Raw genomic sequence first — 18,183 nt, 5'->3', positions numbered from 1 at the left:
GCAGCAGGGAATCAGCGTGGTGTGCAGCGGGGAATCAGCGCGGTGTGCAGCGGGGAATCAGCACGGTGTGCAGCGGGGAATCAGCGCGGTATGCAGCAGGGAATCAGCGCGGTGTGCAGCAGCGAATCAGCGCGGTGTGCAGCGGGGAATCAGCGCCGTGTGCAGCGGGGAATCAGCGCGGTGTGCAGCGGGGAATCAGCGCGGTGTGCAGCAGGGAATCAGCGCGGTGTGCAGCGGGGAATCAGCGCGGTGTGCAGCGGGGAATCAGCGCGGTGTGCAGCGGGGAATCAGCGCGGTGTGCAGCAGGGAATCAGCGCGGTATGCAGCGGGGAATCAGCGCGGTATGCAGCAGGGAATCAGCGCGGTGTGCAGCAGCGAATCAGCGCGGTATGCAGCGGGGAATCAGCACGGTATGCAGCGGGGAATCAGCGCGGTATGCAGCAGGGAATCAGCGCGGTGTGCAGCAGCGAATCAGCGCGGTATGCCGCGGGGAATCAGCACGGTATGCAGCGGGGAATCAGCGCGGTATGCAGCGGGGAATCAGCGCGGTATGCAGCGGGGAATCAGCGCGGTATGCAGCAGCGAATCAGCGCGGTATGCAGCGGGGAATCAGCACGGTATGCAGCGGGGAATCAGCGCGGTATGCAGCGGGGAATCAGCGCGGTATGCAGCGGGGAATCAGCGCGGTGTGCAGCGGGGAATCAGCGCGGTGTGCAGCAGGGAATCAGCGCGGTGTGCAGCAGGGAATCAGCGCGGTGTGCAGCGGGGAATCAGCGCGGTGTGCAGCGGGGAATCAGCGCGGTTGCAGCGGGGAATCAGCGCGGTATGCAGCAGGGAATCAGCGCGGTGTGCACCGGGGAATCAGCGCGGTGTGCAGCGGGGAATCAGCGCGGTGTGCAGCAGGGAATCAGCGCGGTGTGCAGCGGGGAATCAGCGCGGTATGCAGCGGGGAATCAGCGCGGTATGCAGCGGGGAATCAGCGCGGTATGCAGCGGGGAATCAGCGCGGTGTGCAGCGGGGAATCAGCGCGGTGTGCAGCAGGGAATCAGCGCGGTGTGCAGCAGCGAATCAGCGCGGTATGCAGCGGGGAATCAGCACGGTATGCAGCGGGGAATCAGCGCGGTATGCAGCGGGGAATCAGCGCGGTATGCAGCGGGGAATCAGCGCGGTGTGCAGCGGGGAATCAGCGCGGTGTGCAGCAGGGAATCAGCGCGGTGTGCAGCAGGGAATCAGCGCGGTGTGCAGCGGGGAATCAGCGCGGTGTGCAGCGGGGAATCAGCTCGGTGTGCAGCGGGGAATCAGCGCGGTGTGCAGCAGGGAATCAGCGCGGTGTGCAGCAGGGAATCAGCGCGGTGTGCAGCGGGGAATCAGCTCGGTGTGCAGCAGGGAATCAGCGCGGTGTGCAGCGGGTAATCAGCGCGGTGTGCAGCGGGGAATCAGCGCGGTATGCAGCGGGGAATCAGCGCGGTGTGCTGCAGGGAATCAGCGCGGTGTGCAGCGGGGAATCAGCGCGGTGTGCAGCGGGGAATCAGCGTGGGGTGCTGCAGGGAATCAGCGCGGTGTGCAGCAGGGAATCAGCGCGGTGTGCAGCGGGGAATCAGCGCCGTGTGCAGCGGGGAATCAGCGCGGTGTGCAGCGGGGAATCAGCGCGGTGTGCAGCAGGGAATCAGCGCGGTGTGCAGCGGGGAATCAGCGCGGTGTGCAGCGGGGAATCAGCGCGGTATGCAGCGGGGAATCAGCGCGGTATGCAGCAGGGAATCAGCGCGGTGTGCAGCAGCGAATCAGCGCGGTATGCAGCGGGGAATCAGCACGGTATGCAGCGGGGAATCAGCGCGGTATGCAGCAGGGAATCAGCGCGGTGTGCAGCAGCGAATCAGCGCGGTATGCAGCGGGGAATCAGCACGGTATGCAGCGGGGAATCAGCGCGGTATGCAGCGGGGAATCAGCGCGGTATGCAGCGGGGAATCAGCGCGGTATGCAGCAGCGAATCAGCGCGGTATGCAGCGGGGAATCAGCACGGTATGCAGCGGGGAATCAGCGCGGTATGCAAAGGGGGAATCAGCGCGGTATGCAGCGGGGAATCAGCGCGGTGTGCAGCGGGGAATCAGCGCGGTGTGCAGCAGGGAATCAGCGCGGTGTGCAGCAGGGAATCAGCGCGGTGTGCAGCGGGGAATCAGCGCGGTGTGCAGCGGGGAATCAGCGCGGTTGCAGCGGGGAATCAGCGCGGTATGCAGCAGGGAATCAGCGCGGTGTGCACCGGGGAATCAGCGCGGTGTGCAGCGGGGAATCAGCGCGGTGTGCAGCAGGGAATCAGCGCGGTGTGCAGCGGGGAATCAGCGCGGTATGCAGCGGGGAATCAGCGCGGTATGCAGCGGGGAATCAGCGCGGTATGCAGCGGGGAATCAGCGCGGTGTGCAGCGGGGAATCAGCGCGGTGTGCAGCAGGGAATCAGCGCGGTGTGCAGCAGCGAATCAGCGCGGTATGCAGCGGGGAATCAGCACGGTATGCAGCGGGGAATCAGCGCGGTATGCAGCGGGGAATCAGCGCGGTATGCAGCGGGGAATCAGCGCGGTGTGCAGCGGGGAATCAGCGCGGTGTGCAGCAGGGAATCAGCGCGGTGTGCAGCAGGGAATCAGCGCGGTGTGCAGCGGGGAATCAGCGCGGTGTGCAGCGGGGAATCAGCGCGGTATGCAGCGGGGAATCAGCGCGGTATGCAGCAGGGAATCAGCGCGGTGTGCACCGGGGAATAAGCGAGGTGTGCTGCAGGGTTCAGCGCGGTGTGCAGCAGGGAATCAGCGCGGTATGCAGCAGGGAATCAGCGCGGTGTGCAGCGGGGAATCAGCGCGGTGTGCAGCGGGGAATCAGCGCGGTATGCAGCGGGGAATCAGCGCGGTATGCAGCAGGGAATCAGCGTGGTGTGCAGCGGGGAATCAGCACGGTATGCAGCAGGGAATCAGCGCGGTGTGCAGTGGGGAATCAGCTCGGTGTGCAGCGGAGAATCACCGCCGTGTGCAGCAGGGAATCAGCGCGGTGTGCAGCGGGGAATCAGCGCGGTGTGCAGCGGGGAATCAGCACGGTGTGCAGCAGGGAATCAGCGCGGTGTGCAGCGGGGAATCAGCGCGGTGTGCAGCGGGGAATCAGCACGGTGTGCAGCAGGGAATAAGCGCGGTGTGCAGCGGGGAATCAGCTCGGTGTGCAGCAGGGAATCAGCGCGGTGTGCAGCAGGGAATCAGCGCGGTATGCAGCAGGGAATCAGCGCGGTGTGCAGCGGGGAATCAGCACGGTGTTCAGCGGGGAATCGGCACGGTGTGCAGCAGGGAATCAGTGCGGTGTGCAGCAGGGAATCAGCGCGGTGTGCAGCGGGGAATCAGCACGGTGTTCAGCGGGGAATCGGCACGGTGTGCAGCAGGGAATCAGTGCGGTGTGCAGCAGGGAATCAGCGCGGTGTGCAGCGGGGAATCAGCGCTGTGTGCACCGGGGAATAAGCGAGGTGTGCAGCGGGGAATCAGCGCGGTGTGCAGCAGGGAATCAGCGCGGTGTGCAGCGGGGAATCAGCGCGGTATGCAGCGGGGAATCAGCGCGGTGTGCAGCAGGGAATCAGCGCGGTGTGCAGCGGGGAATCAGCGCGGTGTGCAGCAGGGAATCAGCGAGGTGTGCAGCAGGGAATCAGCGCGATGTGCAGCGGGGAATCAGCGCGTGTGCAGCGGGGAATCAGCGCGTGTGCAGCGGGGAATCAGCGCGGTGTGCAGCAGGGAATCAGCGCGGTGTGCAGCAGGGAATCAGCGCGGTGTGCAGCGGGGAATCAGCGCGATGTGCAGCAGGGAATCAGCGCAGTATGCAGCGGGGAATCAGCGCGGTGTGCAGCAGGGAATCAGCGCGGTGTGCAGCGGGGAATCAGCGCGGTGTGCAGCAGGGAATCAGCGCGGTATGCAGCAGGGAATCAGCGCGGTGTGCACCGGGGAATAAGCGAGGTGTGCAGCGGGGAATCAGCGCGGTGTGCAGCAGGGAATCAGCGCGGTGTGCAGCAGGGAATCAGCGCGGTGTGCAGCGGGGAATCAGCGCGGTATGCAGCGGGGAATCAGCGCGGTGTGCAGCGGGGAATCAGCGCGGTGTGCAGCAGGGAATCAGCGCGGTGTGCAGCAGGGAATCAGCGCGGTGTGCAGCGGGGAATCAGCGCGGTGTGCAGCGGGGAATCAGCGCGGTTGCAGCGGGGAATCAGCGCGGTATGCAGCAGGGAATCAGCGCGGTGTGCACCGGGGAATCAGCGCGGTGTGCAGCGGGGAATCAGCGCGGTGTGCAGCAGGGAATCAGCGCGGTGTGCAGCGGGGAATCAGCGCGGTATGCAGCGGGGAATCAGCGCGGTATGCAGCGGGGAATCAGCGCGGTATGCAGCGGGGAATCAGCGCGGTGTGCAGCGGGGAATCAGCGCGGTGTGCAGCAGGGAATCAGCGCGGTGTGCAGCAGCGAATCAGCGCGGTATGCAGCGGGGAATCAGCACGGTATGCAGCGGGGAATCAGCGCGGTATGCAGCGGGGAATCAGCGCGGTATGCAGCGGGGAATCAGCGCGGTGTGCAGCGGGGAATCAGCGCGGTGTGCAGCGGGGAATCAGCGCGGTGTGCAGCAGGGAATCAGCGCGGTGTGCAGCGGGGAATCAGCGCGGTGTGCAGCGGGGAATCAGCGCGGTATGCAGCGGGGAATCAGCGCGGTATGCAGCAGGGAATCAGCGCGGTGTGCACCGGGGAATAAGCGAGGTGTGCTGCAGGGTTCAGCGCGGTGTGCAGCAGGGAATCAGCGCGGTATGCAGCAGGGAATCAGCGCGGTGTGCAGCGGGGAATCAGCGCGGTGTGCAGCGGGGAATCAGCGCGGTATGCAGCGGGGAATCAGCGCGGTATGCAGCAGGGAATCAGCGTGGTGTGCAGCGGGGAATCAGCACGGTATGCAGCAGGGAATCAGCGCGGTGTGCAGCGGGGAATCAGCTCGGTGTGCAGCGGAGAATCACCGCCGTGTGCAGCAGGGAATCAGCGCGGTGTGCAGCGGGGAATCAGCGCGGTGTGCAGCGGGGAATCAGCACGGTGTGCAGCAGGGAATCAGCGCGGTGTGCAGCGGGGAATCAGCGCGGTGTGCAGCGGGGAATCAGCACGGTGTGCAGCAGGGAATCAGCGCGGTGTGCAGCGGGGAATCAGCTCGGTGTGCAGCAGGGAATCAGCGCGGTGTGCAGCGGGGAATCAGCGCGGTGTGCAGCAGGGAATCAGCTCGGTGTGCAGCAGGGAATCAGCGCGGTGTGCAGCAGGGAATCAGCGCGGTGTGCAGCGGGGAATCAGCGCGGTGTGCAGCAGGGAATCAGCGCGGTGTGCAGCAGGGAATCAGCGCGGTGTGCAGCGGGGAATCAGCGCGGTGTGCAGCGGGGAATCAGCGCGGTGTGCAGCGGGGAATCAGCGCGGTGTGCAGCGGGGAATCAGCGCGGTGTGCAGCAGGGAATCAGCGCGGTGTGCAGCGGGGAATCAGCGCGGTGTGCAGCGGGGAATCAGCGCGGTGTGCAGCGGGGAATCAGCGCGGTGTGCAGCGGGGAATCAGCGCGGTGTGCAGCGGGGAATCAGCGCGGTATGCAGCGGGGAATCTGCGCGGTGTGCAGCGGGGAATCTGCGCGGTGTGCAGCGGGGAATCAGCGCGGTGTGCAGCGGGGAATCAGCGCGGTGTGCAGCGGGGAATCAGCGCGGTGTGCAGCGGGGAATCAGCGCGGTGTGCAGCGGGGAATCAGCGGCGTGTGCAGCGGGGAATCAGCGCCGTGTGCAGCGGGGAATCAGCGCGGTATGCAGCGGGGAATCAGCGCGGTGTGCAGCAGGGAATCAGCGCGGTGTGCAGCAGGGAATCAGCTCGGTGTGCAGCAGGGAATCAGCGCGGTGTGCAGCAGGGAATCAGCGCGGTGTGCAGCGGGGAATCAGCGCGGTGTGCAGCAGGGAATCAGCGCAGTGTGCAGCGGGGAATCAGCGCTGTGTGCAGCGGGGAATCAGCGCGGTGTGCAGCGGGGAATCAGCGCGGTGTGCAGCGGGGAATCAGCTCGGTATGCAGCAGGGAATCAGCGCGGTGTGCAGCGGGGAATCAGCGCGGTGTGCAGCAGGGAATCAGCGCGGTGTGCAGCAGGGAATCAGCGCGGTGTGCAGCAGGGAATCAGCGCGGTGTGCAGCGGGGAATCAGCACGGTATGCAGCGGGGAATCAGCGCGGTGTGCAGCGGGGAATCAGCTCGGTGTGCAGCGGAGAATCACCGCCGTGTGCAGCAGGGAATCAGCGCGGTGTGCAGCGGGGAATCAGCGCGGTGTGCAGCGAGTAATCAGCGCGGTGTGCAGCGGGGAATCAGCGCGGTGTGCAGCAGGGAATCAGCGCGGTGTGCAGCAGGGAATCAGCGCGGTGTGCAGCAGGGAATCAGCGCGGTGTGCAGCGGGGAATCAGCGCGGTGTGCAGCGGGGAATCAGCGCGGTGTGCAGCGGGGAATCAGCGCGGTGTGCAGCAGGGAATCAGCGCGGTGTGCAGCGGGGAATCAGCGCGGTGTGCAGCGGGGAATCAGCGCGGTGTGCAGCGGGGAATCAGCGCGGTGTGCAGCGGGGAATCAGCGCGGTGTGCAGCGGGGAATCAGCACGGTGTGCAGCGGGGAATCAGCGCGGTGTGCAGCGGGGAATCAGTGCGGTGTGCAGCGGGGAATCAGCTCGGTGTGCAGCAGGGAATCAGCGCGGTGTGCAGCGGGAAATCAGCGCGGTGTGCAGCGGGGAATCAGCGCGGTGTGCAGCAGGGAATCAGCGCGGTGTGCAGCAGGGAATCAGCGCGGTGTGCAGCAGGGAATCAGCGCGGTGTGCAGCGGGGAATCAGCTCGGTGTGCAGCGGAGAATCACCGCCGTGTGCAGCAGGGAATCAGCGCGGTGTGCAGCGGGGAATCAGCGCGGTGTGCAGCGAGTAATCAGCGCGGTGTGCAGCGGGGAATCAGCGCGGTGTGCAGCAGGGAATCAGCGCGGTGTGCAGCAGGGAATCAGCGCGGTGTGCAGCAGGGAATCAGCGCGGTGTGCAGCGGGGAATCAGCGCGGTGTGCAGCGGGGAATCAGCGCGGTGTGCAGCGGGGAATCAGCGCGGTGTGCAGCGGGGAATCAGCGCGGTGTGCAGCAGGGAATCAGCGCGGTGTGCAGCGGGGAATCAGCGCGGTGTGCAGCGGGGAATCAGCGCGGTGTGCAGCGGGGAATCAGCGCGGTGTGCAGCGGGGAATCAGCGCGGTGTGCAGCGGGGAATCAGCACGGTGTGCAGCGGGGAATCAGCGCGGTGTGCAGCGGGGAATCAGTGCGGTGTGCAGCGGGGAATCAGCTCGGTGTGCAGCAGGGAATCAGCGCGGTGTGCAGCGGGGAATCAGCGCGGTGTGCAGCGGGGAATCAGCGCGGTGTGCAGCAGGGAATCAGCGCGGTGTGCAGCGGGGAATCAGCTCGGTGTGCAGCGGGGAATCAGCTCGGTGTGCAGCGGGGAATCAGCGCGGTGTGCAGCGGGGAATCAGCGCGGTGTGCAGCGGGGAATCAGCGCGGTGTGCAGCGGGGAATCAGCGCGGTGTGCAGCGGGGAATCAGCGCGGTGTGCAGCGGGGAATCAGTGCGGTGTGCAGCAGGGAATCAGCTCGGTGTGCAGCAGGGAATCAGCGCGGTGTGCAGCAGGGAATCAGCGCGGTGTGCAGCAGGGAATCAGCGCGGTGTGCAGCAGGGAATCAGCACGGTGTGCAGCAGGGAATCAGCGCGGTGTGCAGCAGGGAATCAGCGCGGTGTGCAGCGGGGAATCAGCGCGGTGTGCAGCGGGGGATCAGCGCAGTGTGCAGCGGGGAATCAGCGCTGTGTGCAGCGGGGAATCAGCGCGGTGTGCAGCAGGGAATCAGCGCGGTGTGCAGCAGGGAATCAGCGCGGTGTGCAGCGGGGAATCAGCACGGTATGCAGCAGGGAATCAGCGCGGTGTGCAGCGGGGAATCAGCTCGGTGTGCAGCGGAGAATCACCGCCGTGTGCAGCAGGGAATCAGCGCGGTGTGCAGCGGGGAATCAGCGAGGTGTGCAGCGGGGAATCAGCGCGGTGTGCAGCGGGGAATCAGCGCGGTGTGCAGCAGGGAATCAGCGCGGTGTGCAGCGGGGAATCAGCTCGGTGTGCAGCGGGGAATCAGCGCGGTGTGCAGCAGGGAATCAGCGCGGTATGCAGCAGACAATCAGCGCGGTGTGCACCGGGGAATAAGCGAGGTGTGCAGCGGGGAATCAGCGCGGTGTGCAGCGGGGAATCAGCACGGTGTGCAGCGGGGAATCAGCGCGGTGTGCAGCAGGGAATCAGTGCGGTGTGCAGCAGGGAATCAGCGCGGTGTGCAGCGGGGAATCAGCGCGGTGTGCAGCAGGGAATCAGCGCGGTGTGCAGCGGGGAATCAGCGCGGTGTGCAGCGGGGAATCAGCGCGGTGTGCAGCAGGGAATCAGCGCGGTGTGCAGCGGGGAATCAGCGCGGTGTGCAGCGGGGAATCAGCGCGGTGTGCAGCGGGGAATCAGCGCGGTGTGCAGCGGGGAATCAGCGCGGTGTGCAGCGGGGAATCAGCGCGGTGTGCAGCAGGGAATCAGTGCGGTGTGCAGCAGGGAATCAGCTCGGTGTGCAGCAGGGAATCAGCGCGGTGTGCAGCAGGGAATCAGCGCGGTGTGCAGCAGGGAATCAGCGCGGTGTGCAGCAGGGAATCAGCGCGGTGTGCAGCAGGGAATCAGCGCGGTGTGCAGCAGGGAATCAGCGCGGTGTGCAGCAGGGAATCAGCGCGGTGTGCAGCGGGGAATCAGCGCGGTGTGCAGCAGGGAATCAGCGCAGTGTGCAGCGGGGAATCAGCGCTGTGTGCAGCGGGGAATCAGCGCGGTGTGCAGCGGGGAATCAGCGCGGTGTGCAGCGGGGAATCAGCTCGGTATGCAGCAGGGAATCAGCGCGGTGTGCAGCGGGGAATCAGCGCGGTGTGCAGCAGGGAATCAGCGCGGTGTGCAGCAGGGAATCAGCGCGGTGTGCAGCGGGGAATCAGCACGGTGTGCAGCGGGGAATCAGCGCGGTGTGCAGCAGGGAATCAGCACGGTGTGCAGCGGGGAATCAGCGCAGTGTGCAGCAGGGAATCAGCGCGGTGTGCAGCGGGGAATCAGCGCGGTGTGCAGCGGGGAATCAGCTCGGTGTGCAGCGGAGAATCACCGCCGTGTGCAGCAGGGAATCAGCGCGGTGTGCAGCGGGGAATCAGCGAGGTGTGCAGCGGGGAATCAGCGCGGTGTGCAGCGGGGAATCAGCGCGGTGTGCAGCAGGGAATCAGCGCGGTGTGCAGCGGGGAATCAGCTCGGTGTGCAGCAGGGAATCAGCACGGTGTGCAGCAGGGAATCAGCGCGGTATGCAGCAGGGAATCAGCGCGGTGTGCACCGGGGAATAAGCGAGGTGTGCAGCGGGGAATCAGCGCGGTGTGCAGCGGGGAATCAGCACGGTGTGCAGCGGGGAATCAGCGCGGTGTGCAGCAAGGAATCAGTGCGGTGTGCAGCAGGGAATCAGCTCGGTGTGCACCGGGGAATCAGCGCGGTGTGCAGCAGGGAATCAGCGCGGTGTGCAGCAGGGAATCAGCGCGGTGTGCAGCGGGGAATCAGCGCGGTGTGCAGCGGGGAATCAGCACGGTGTGCAGCGGGGAATCAGCGCGGTGTGCAGCGGGGAATCAGTGCGGTGTGCAGCAGGGAATCAGCTCGGTGTGCAGCAGGGAATCAGCGCGGTGTGCAGCAGGGAATCAGCGCGGTGTGCAGCGGGGAATCAGCGCGGTGTGCAGCAGGGAATCAGCGCGGTGTGCAGCAGGGAATCAGCGCGGTGTGCAGCAGGGAATCAGCGCGGTGTGCAGCGGGGAATCAGCGCGGTGTGCAGCGGGGAATCAGCGCGGTGTGCAGCAGGGAATCAGCGCGGTGTGCAGCGGGGAATCAGCGCGGTGTGCAGCGGGGAATCAGCGCGGTGTGCAGCGGGGAATCAGCGCGGTGTGCAGCAGGGAATCAGCGCGGTGTGCAGCGGGGAATCAGCGCGGTGTGCAGCAGGGAATCAGCGCGGTGTGCAGCGGGGAATCAGCGCTGTGTGCAGCGGGGAATCAGCGCGGTGTGCAGCGGGGAATCAGCGCGGTGTGCAGCGGGGAATCAGCTCGGTATGCAGCAGGGAATCAGCGCGGTGTGCAGCGGGGAATCAGCGCGGTGTGCAGCAGGGAATCAGCGCGGTGTGCAGCAGGGAATCAGCGCGGTGTGCAGCAGGGAATCAGCGCGGTGTGCAGCGGGGAATCAGCGCGGTGTGCAGCAGGGAATCAGCGCGGTGTGCAGCGGGGAATCAGCGAGGTGTGCAGCGGAGAATCACCGCCGTGTGCAGCAGGGAATCAGCGCGGTGTGCAGCGGGGAATCAGCGAGGTGTGCAGCGGGGAATCAGCGCGGTGTGCAGCGGGGAATCAGCGCGGTGTGCAGCAGGGAATCAGAGCGGTGTGCAGCAGGGAATCAGAGCGGTGTGCAGCAGGGAATCAGCGCGGTGTGCAGCAGGGAATCAGCGCGGTGTGCAGCGGGGAATCAGCGCGGTGTGCAGCGGGGAATCAGCTCGGTGTGCAGCGGGGAATCAGCGCGGTGTGCAGCGGGGAATCAGCTCGGTGTGCAGCGGGGAATCAGCGCGGTGTGCAGCAGGGAATCAGCGCGGTGTGCAGCAGGGAATCAGCGCGGTATGCAGCAGGGAATCAGCGCGGTGTGCACCGGGGAATAAGCGAGGTGTGCAGCGGGGAATCAGCGCGGTGTGCAGCGGGGAATCAGCACGGTGTGCAGCGGGGAATCAGCGCGGTGTGCAGCAGGGAATCAGTGCGGTGTGCAGCAGGGAATCAGCGCGGTGTGCAGCGGGGAATCAGCGCGGTGTGCAGCAGGGAATCAGCGCGGTGTGCAGCAGGGAATCAGCGCGGTGTGCAGCAGGGAATCAGCGCGGTGTGCAGCAGGGAATCAGCGCGGTGTGCAGCGGGGAATCAGCGCGGTGTGCAGCGGGGAATCAGCGCGGTGTGCAGCGGGGAATCAGCGCGGTGTGCAGCGGGGAATCAGCACGGTGTGCAGCGGGGAATCAGCGCGGTGTGCAGCGGGGAATCAGCACGGTGTGCAGCGGGGAATCAGCGCGGTGTGCAGCGGGGAATCAGCGCGGTATGCAGCAGGGAATCAGCTCGGTGTGCAGCAGGGAATCAGCTCGGTGTGCAGCGGGGAATCAGCGCGGTATGCAGCAGGGAATCAGCGCGTATGCAGCGGGGAATCAGCGCGGTGTGCAGCAGGGAATCAGCGCGTATGCAGCAGGGAATCAGCGCGGTGTGCAGCAGGGAATCAGCACGGTGTGCAGCAGGGAATCAGCGCGGTGTGCAGCAGGGAATCAGCACGGTGTGCAGCGGAGAATCAGCGCGGTGTGCAGCGGGGAATCAGCACGGTGTGCAGCAGGGAATCAGCGCGGTGTGCATCAGGGAATCAGCGCGGTGTGCAGCAGGGAATCAGCGCGGTGTGCAGCGGGGAATCAACGCGGTGTGCAGCGGGGAATCAGCGCGGTGTGCAGCAGGGAATCAGCGCGGTGTGCAGCGGGGAATCAGCGCGGTGTGCAGCGGGGAATCAGCGCGGTGTGCAGCGGGGAATCAGCGCGGTGTGCAGCGGGGAATCAGCGCGGTGTGCAGCGGGGAATCAGCGCGGTGTGCAGCGGGGAATCAGCGCGGTATGCAGCGGGGAATCAGCGCGGTGTGCAGCGGGGAATCAGCGCGGTGTGCAGCGGGGAATCAGCGCGGTGTGCAGCGGGGAATCAGCGCGGTGTGCAGCGGGGAATCAGCGCGGTGTGCAGCGGGGAATCAGCGCGGTGTGCAGCGGGGAATCAGCGCGGTGTGCAGCGGGGAATCAGCGCGGTGTGCAGCGGGGAATCAGCGCGGTGTGCAGCAGGGAATCTGCGCGGTGTGCAGCGGGGAATCAGCGAGATGTGCAGCGGGGAATCAGCGCGGTGTGCAGCGGGGAATCAGCGCGGTGTGCAGCGGGGAATCAGCGCGGTGTGCAGCAGGGAATCAGCGCCGTGTGCAGCAGGGAATCAGCGCGGTATGCAGCGGGGAATCAGCGCGGTGTGCAGCAGGGAATCAGCGCGGTGTGCAGCAGGGAATCAGCGCGTATGCAGCGGGGCATCAGCGCGTATGCAGCAGGGAATCAGCGCGGCGTGCAGCGGGGAATCAGCGCGGTGTGCAGCGGGGAATCAGCGCGGAATCAGCTCGGTATGCAGCGGGGAATCAGCGCGGTGTGCAGCGGGGAATCAGCGCGGTGTGCAGCAGGGAATCAGCGCGGTGTGCAGCGGGGAATCAGCGTGGTGTGCAGCGGGGAATCAGCGCGGAATCAGCTCGGTATGCAGCGGGGAATCAGCGCGGTGTGCAGCGGGGAATCAGCGCGGTGTGCAGCAGGGAATCAGCGCGGTGTGCAGCGGGGAATCAGCGCGGTGTGCAGCGGGGAATCAGCGAGGTGTGCAGCGGGGAATCAGCGCGGTGTGCAGCGTGGAATCAGCGCGGTGTGCAGCGGGGAATCAGCGCGGTGTGCAGCGGGGAATCAGCGCCGTGTGCAGCGGGGAATCAGCGCCGTGTGCAGCAGGGAATCAGCGCGGTGTGCAGCAGGGAATCAGCGCGGTATGCAGCAGGGAATCAGCGCGGTGTGCAGCAGGGAATCAGCGCGGTGTGCAGCAGGGAATCAGCGCGGTATGCAGCAGGGAATCAGCACGGTGTGCAGCGGGGAATCAGCGCGGTGTGCAGCAGGGAATCAGCGCGGTGTGCAGCAGGGAATCAGCTCGGTGTGCAGCAGGGAATCAGCGCGGTGTGCAGCGGGGAATCAGCGCGGTGTGCAGCGGGGAATCAGCGCGGTGTGCAGCGGGGAATCAGCGCGGTATGCAGCGGGGAATCAGCGCGGTATGCAGCAGGGAATCAGCGCGTATGCAGCGGGGAATCAGCGCGGTGTGCAGCAGGGAATCAGCGCGTATGCAGCAGGGAATCAGCGCGGTGTGCAGCAGGGAATCAGCACGGTGTGCAGCAGGGAATCAGCGCGGTGTGCAGCAGGGAATCAGCACGGTGTGCAGCAGGGAATCAGCGCGGTATGCAGCGGGGAATCAGCGCGGTGTGCAGCGGGGAATCAGCGCGGTGTGCAGCAGGGAATCAGCGCGGTGTGCAGCAGGGAATCAGCACGGTGTGCAGCGGGGAATCAGCACGGTGTGCAGCAGGGAATCAGCGCGGTGTGCAGCAGGGAATCAGCGCGGTGTGCAGCAGGGAATCAGCGCGGTGTGCAGCGGGGAATCAGCGCGGTGTGCAGCGGGGAATCAGCGCGGTGTGCAGCAGGGAATCAGCGCGGTGTGCAGCGGGGAATCAGCGCGGTGTGCAGCGGGGAATCAGCGCGGTGTGCAGCGGGGAATCAGCGCGGTGTGCAGCGGGGAATCAGCGCGATGTGCAGCGGGGAATCAGCACGGTGTGCAGCGGGGAATCAGCGCGGTGTGCAGCGGGGAATCAGCGCGGTGTGCAGCGGGGAATCAGCGCGGTGTGCAGCGGGGGAATCAGCGCGGTATGCAGCGGGGAATCAGCGCGGTGTGCAGAGGGGAATCAGCGCGGTGTGCAGCAGGGAATCAGCTCGGTGTGCAGCAGGGAATCAGCGCGTATGCAGCGGGGAATCAGCGCGGTGTGCAGCAGGGAATCAGCGCGGTGTGCAGCAGGGAATCAGCACGGTGTGCAGCAGGGAATCAGCGCGGTGTGCAGCAGGGAATCAGCACGGTGTGCAGCGGGGAATCAGCACGGTGTGCAGCGGGGAATCAGCGCGGTGTGCAGCAGGGAATCAGCGTGGTGTGCAGCAGGGAATCAGCGCGGTGTGCAGCAGGGAATCAGCGCGGTGTGCAGCGGGGAATCAGCGCGGTGTGCAGCAGGGAATCAGCGTGGTGTGCAGCAGGGAATCAGCGCGGTGTGCAGCGGGGAATCAGCGCGGTGTGCAGCAGGGAATCAGCGCGGTGTGCAGCGGGGAATCAGCGCGGTGTGCAGCGGGGAATCAGCGCGGTGTGCAGCGGGGAATCAGCGCGGTGTGCAGCGGGGAATCAGCGCGGTGTGCAGCGGGGAATCAGCGCGGTGTGCAGCGGGGAATCAGCGCGGTGTGCAGCGGGGAATCAGCGCGATGTGCAGCGGGGAATCAGCGCGGTATGCAGCGGGGAATCAGCGCGGTATGCAGCGGGGAATCTGCGCGGTGTGCAGCGGGGAATCAGCGCTGTGTACAGCGGGGAATCAGCGCGGTGTGCAGCAGGGAATCAGCGCGGTGTGCAGCAGGGAATCAGCGCGGTGTGCAGCGGGGAATCACCGCCGTGTGCAGCGGGGAATAACCGCCGTGTGCAGCTGGGAATCAGCGCGGTATGCAGCTGGGAATCAGCGCGGTGTGCAGCGGGGAATCAGCGCGGTGTGCAGCGGGGAATCAGCGCGGTGTGCAGCAGGGAATCAGCGCGGTGTGCAGCAGGGAATCAGCGCGGTGTGCAGCAGGGAATCAGCGCGGTGTGCAGCGGGGAATCAGCGCGGTGTGCAGCGGGGAATCAGCGCGGTGTGCAGCGGGGAATCAGCGCGGTGTGCAGCGGGGAATCAGCGCGGTGTGCAGCGGGGAATCAGCGCGGTGTGCAGCGGGGAATCAGCGCGGTGTGCAGCAGGGAATAACCGCCGTGTGCAGCAGGGAATCAGCGCGGTGTGCAGCGGGGAATCAGCGCGGTGTGCAGCGGGGAATCAGTGCGATGTGCAGCAGGGAATCAGCGCGGTGTGCAGCAGGGAATCAGCGCGATGTGCAGCAGGGAATCAGCGCGGTGTGCAGCAGGGAATCAGCACGGTGTGCAGCGGGGAATCAGAGCGGTGTGCAGCGGAGAATCAGCGCGGTGTGCAGCAGGGAATCAGCGCCGTGTGCAGCAGGGAATCAGCGCGGTGTGGAGCGGGGAATCAGCGCCGTGTGCAGCAGGGAATCAGCGCGGTGTGCAGCGGGGAATCAGCGCGGTGTGCAGCAGGGAATCAGCGCGGTGTGCAGCAGGGAATCAGCGCGGTGTGCAGCAGGGAATCAACGCGGTGTGCAGCGGGGAATCAGCGCGGTGTGCAGCGGGGAATCAGCGCCGTGTGCAGCAGGGAATCAGCGCCGTGTGCAGCAGGGAATCAGCGCGGTGTGCAGCAGGGAATCAGCGCGGTGTGCAGCGGGGAATCAGCGCGGTGTGCAGCGGGGAATCAGCGCGGTGTGCAGCGGGGAATCAGCGAGGTGTGCAGCGGGGAATCAGCGCGGTGTGCAGCGGGGAATCAGCGCCGTGTGCAGCGGGGAATCAGCGCCGTGTGCAGCGGGGAATCAGCGGGGTGTGCAGCGGGGAATCAGCGCGGTGTGCAGCTGGGAATCAGCGCGGTGTGCAGCAGGGAATAACTGCCGTGTGCAGCAGGGAATCAGCGCGGTGTGTAGCAGGGAATCAGCGCGGTGTGCAGCGGGGAATCAGCGCGGTGTGCAGCGGGGAATCAGCGCGGTGTGCAGCGGGGAATCAGCGCGGTGTGCAGCGGGGAATCAGCGCGGTGTGCAGCGGGGAATCAGCGCGGTATGCAGCGGGGAATCAGCGCGGTATGCAGCGGGGAATCAGCGCGGTGTGCAGCAGGGAATCAGCGCGGTGTGCAGCGGGGAATCAGCGCGGTGTGCAGCGGGGAATCAGCGCGGTGTGCAGCAGGGAATCAGCGCGGTGTGCAGCGGGGAATCAGCGCGGTGTGCAGCGGGGAATCAGCGCGGTGTGCAGCGGGGAATCAGCGCGGTGTGCAGCGGGGAATCAGCGCGGTGTGCAGCGGGGAATCAGCGCCGTGTGCAGCGGGGAATCAGCGCGGTGTGCAGCGGGGAATCAGCGCGGTGTGCAGCAGGGAATCAGCGCGGTGTGCAGCGGGGAATCAGCGCGGTGTGCAGCAGGGAATCAGCGCGGTGTGCAGCAGGGAATCAGCGCCGTGTGCAGCGGGGAATCAGCGCCGTGTGCAGCGGGGAATCAGCGCGGTGTGCAGCAGGGAATCAGCGCGGTGTGCAGCAGGGAATCAGCGCGGTGTGCAGCAGGGAATCAGCGCGGTGTGCAGCGGGGAATCAGCGCGGTGTGCAGCGGGGAATCAGCGCGGTGTGCAGCGGGGAATCAGCGCGGTGTGCAGCGGGGAATCACCGCCGTGTGCAGCGGGGAATCAGCGCGGTGTGCAGCGGGGAATCAGCGCGCTGTGCAGCGGGGAATCAGCGCCGTGTGCAGCGGGGAATCAGCGCGGTGTGCAGCGGGGAATCAGCGCGGTGTGCAGCGGGGAATCAGCGCGGTGTGCAGCGGGGAATCAGCGCGGTGTGCAGCAGGGAATCAGCGCGGTGTGCAGCAGGGAATCAGCGCCGTGTGCAGCGGGGAATCAGCGCCGTGTGCAGCGGGGAATCAGCGCGGTGTGCAGCAGGGAATCAGCGCGGTGTGCAGCAGGGAATCAGCGCGGTGTGCAGCAGGGAATCAGCACGGTGTGCAGCAGGGAATCAGCGTGGTGTGCAGCAGGGAATCAGCACGGTGTGCAGCGGGGAATCAGCGCGGTGTGCAGCGGGGAATCAGCGCGGTGTGCAGCGGGGAATCAGCGCGGTGTGCAGCGGGGAATCAGCGCGGTGTGCAGCGGGGAATCAGCGCGGTGTGCAGCGGGGAATCAGCGCGGTGTGCAGCGGGGAATCAGCGCGGTGTGCAGCGGGGAATCAGCGCGGTGTGCAGCAGGGAATCAGCGCGGTGTGCAGCGGGGAATCAGCGCGGTGTGCAGCGGGGAATCAGCGCCGTGTGCAGCGGGGAATCAGCGCGGTGTGCAGCAGGGAATCAGCGCGGTGTGCAGCAGGGAATCAGCGCGGTGTGCAGCAGGGAATCAGCGCGGTGTGCAGCAGGGAATCAGCGCGGTGTGCAGCAGGGAATCAGCGCCGTGTGCAGCAGGGAATCAGCGCGGTGTGCAGCAGGGAATCAGCACGGTGTGCAGCGGGGAATCAGCGCGGTGTGCAGCAGGGAATCAGCGCGGTGTGCAGCAGGGAATCAGCGCCGTGTGCAGCAGGGAATCAGCGCCGTGTGCAGCGGGGAATCAGCGCGGTGTGCAGCAGGGAATCAGCGCGGTGTGCAGCAGGGAATCAGCGCGGTGTGCAGCAGGGAATCAGCACGGTGTGCAGCAGGGAATCACCGCCGTGTGCAGCGGGGAATCAGCGCGGTGTGCAGCGGGGAATCAGCGCGGTGTGCAGCGGGGAATCAGCGCGGTGTGCAGCGGGGAATCAGCGCGGTGTGCAGCGGGGAATCAGCGCGGTGTGCAGCGGGGAATCAGCGCGGTGTGCAGCGGGGAATCAGCGCGGTGTGCAGCGGGGAATCAGCGCGGTGTGCAGCGGGGAATCAGCGCGGTGTGCAGCGGGGAATCAGCGCGGTGTGCAGCAGGGAATCAGCGCGGTGTGCAGCAGGGAATCAGCGCGGTGTGCAGCGGGGAATCAGCGCGGTGTGCAGCAGGGAATCAGCGCGGTGTGCAGCGGGGAATCAGCGCGGTGTGCAGCGGGGAATCAGCGCGGTGTGCAGCGGGGAATCAGCACGGTGTGCAGCAGGGAATCAGCGCGGTGTGCAGCAGGGAATCAGCACGGTGTGCAGCAGGGAATAAGCGCGTCAGCGCGGTGTGCAGCGGGGAATCAGCGCGGTGTGCAGCGGGGAATCAGCGCGGTGTGCAGCGGGGAATCAGCGCGGTGTGCAGCAGGGAATCAGCGCGGTGTGCAGCGGGGAATCAGCGCGGTGTGCAGCGGGGAATCAGCGCGGTGTGCAGCGGGGAATCAGCGCGGTGTGCAGCAGGGAATCAGCGCCGTGTGCAGCAGGGAATCAGCGCGGTGTGCAGCAGGGAATCAGCGCGGTGTGCAGCGGGGAATCAGCGGGGCAATTGTGGCAAAAAGATACTGCAACAGATGTATCAAAGAAAATACATTTTTCATCCTGCTTCCAAATTGGTGCAGTTTTTTTTTTGCCCCGTGTTTGCCTTGATGTACAGACCTGCAGATGTGTATCCCAATGCATCTCTCCTGGTCAAATACTTACTGCTCAGTATTATGCATGGAAAAGAATGTCAAAGGGTGGTTGCACACAACAGGGGGATTCTTAAAGCTGC

At 66.0% G+C, this 18,183-nt stretch overlaps 1 protein-coding gene across 4 annotated transcripts in view; it reads right to left on the bottom strand.

Moving 5' to 3' along the window:
• Positions 1 to 18,183, bottom strand: part of PUSL1 (pseudouridine synthase like 1) — a 96,474-nt gene that overhangs the window by 65,759 nt on the left and 12,532 nt on the right. The gene's annotated exons all lie outside the window — the stretch shown is intronic.

This window comes from Ascaphus truei, chromosome 6, assembly GCF_040206685.1.
Source record: "Ascaphus truei isolate aAscTru1 chromosome 6, aAscTru1.hap1, whole genome shotgun sequence".
NCBI lineage: Eukaryota > Metazoa > Chordata > Amphibia > Anura > Ascaphidae > Ascaphus > Ascaphus truei.
Note: the sequence above shows the minus strand (reverse complement) of the source record. Positions and strands in the feature narration are given on the sequence as shown.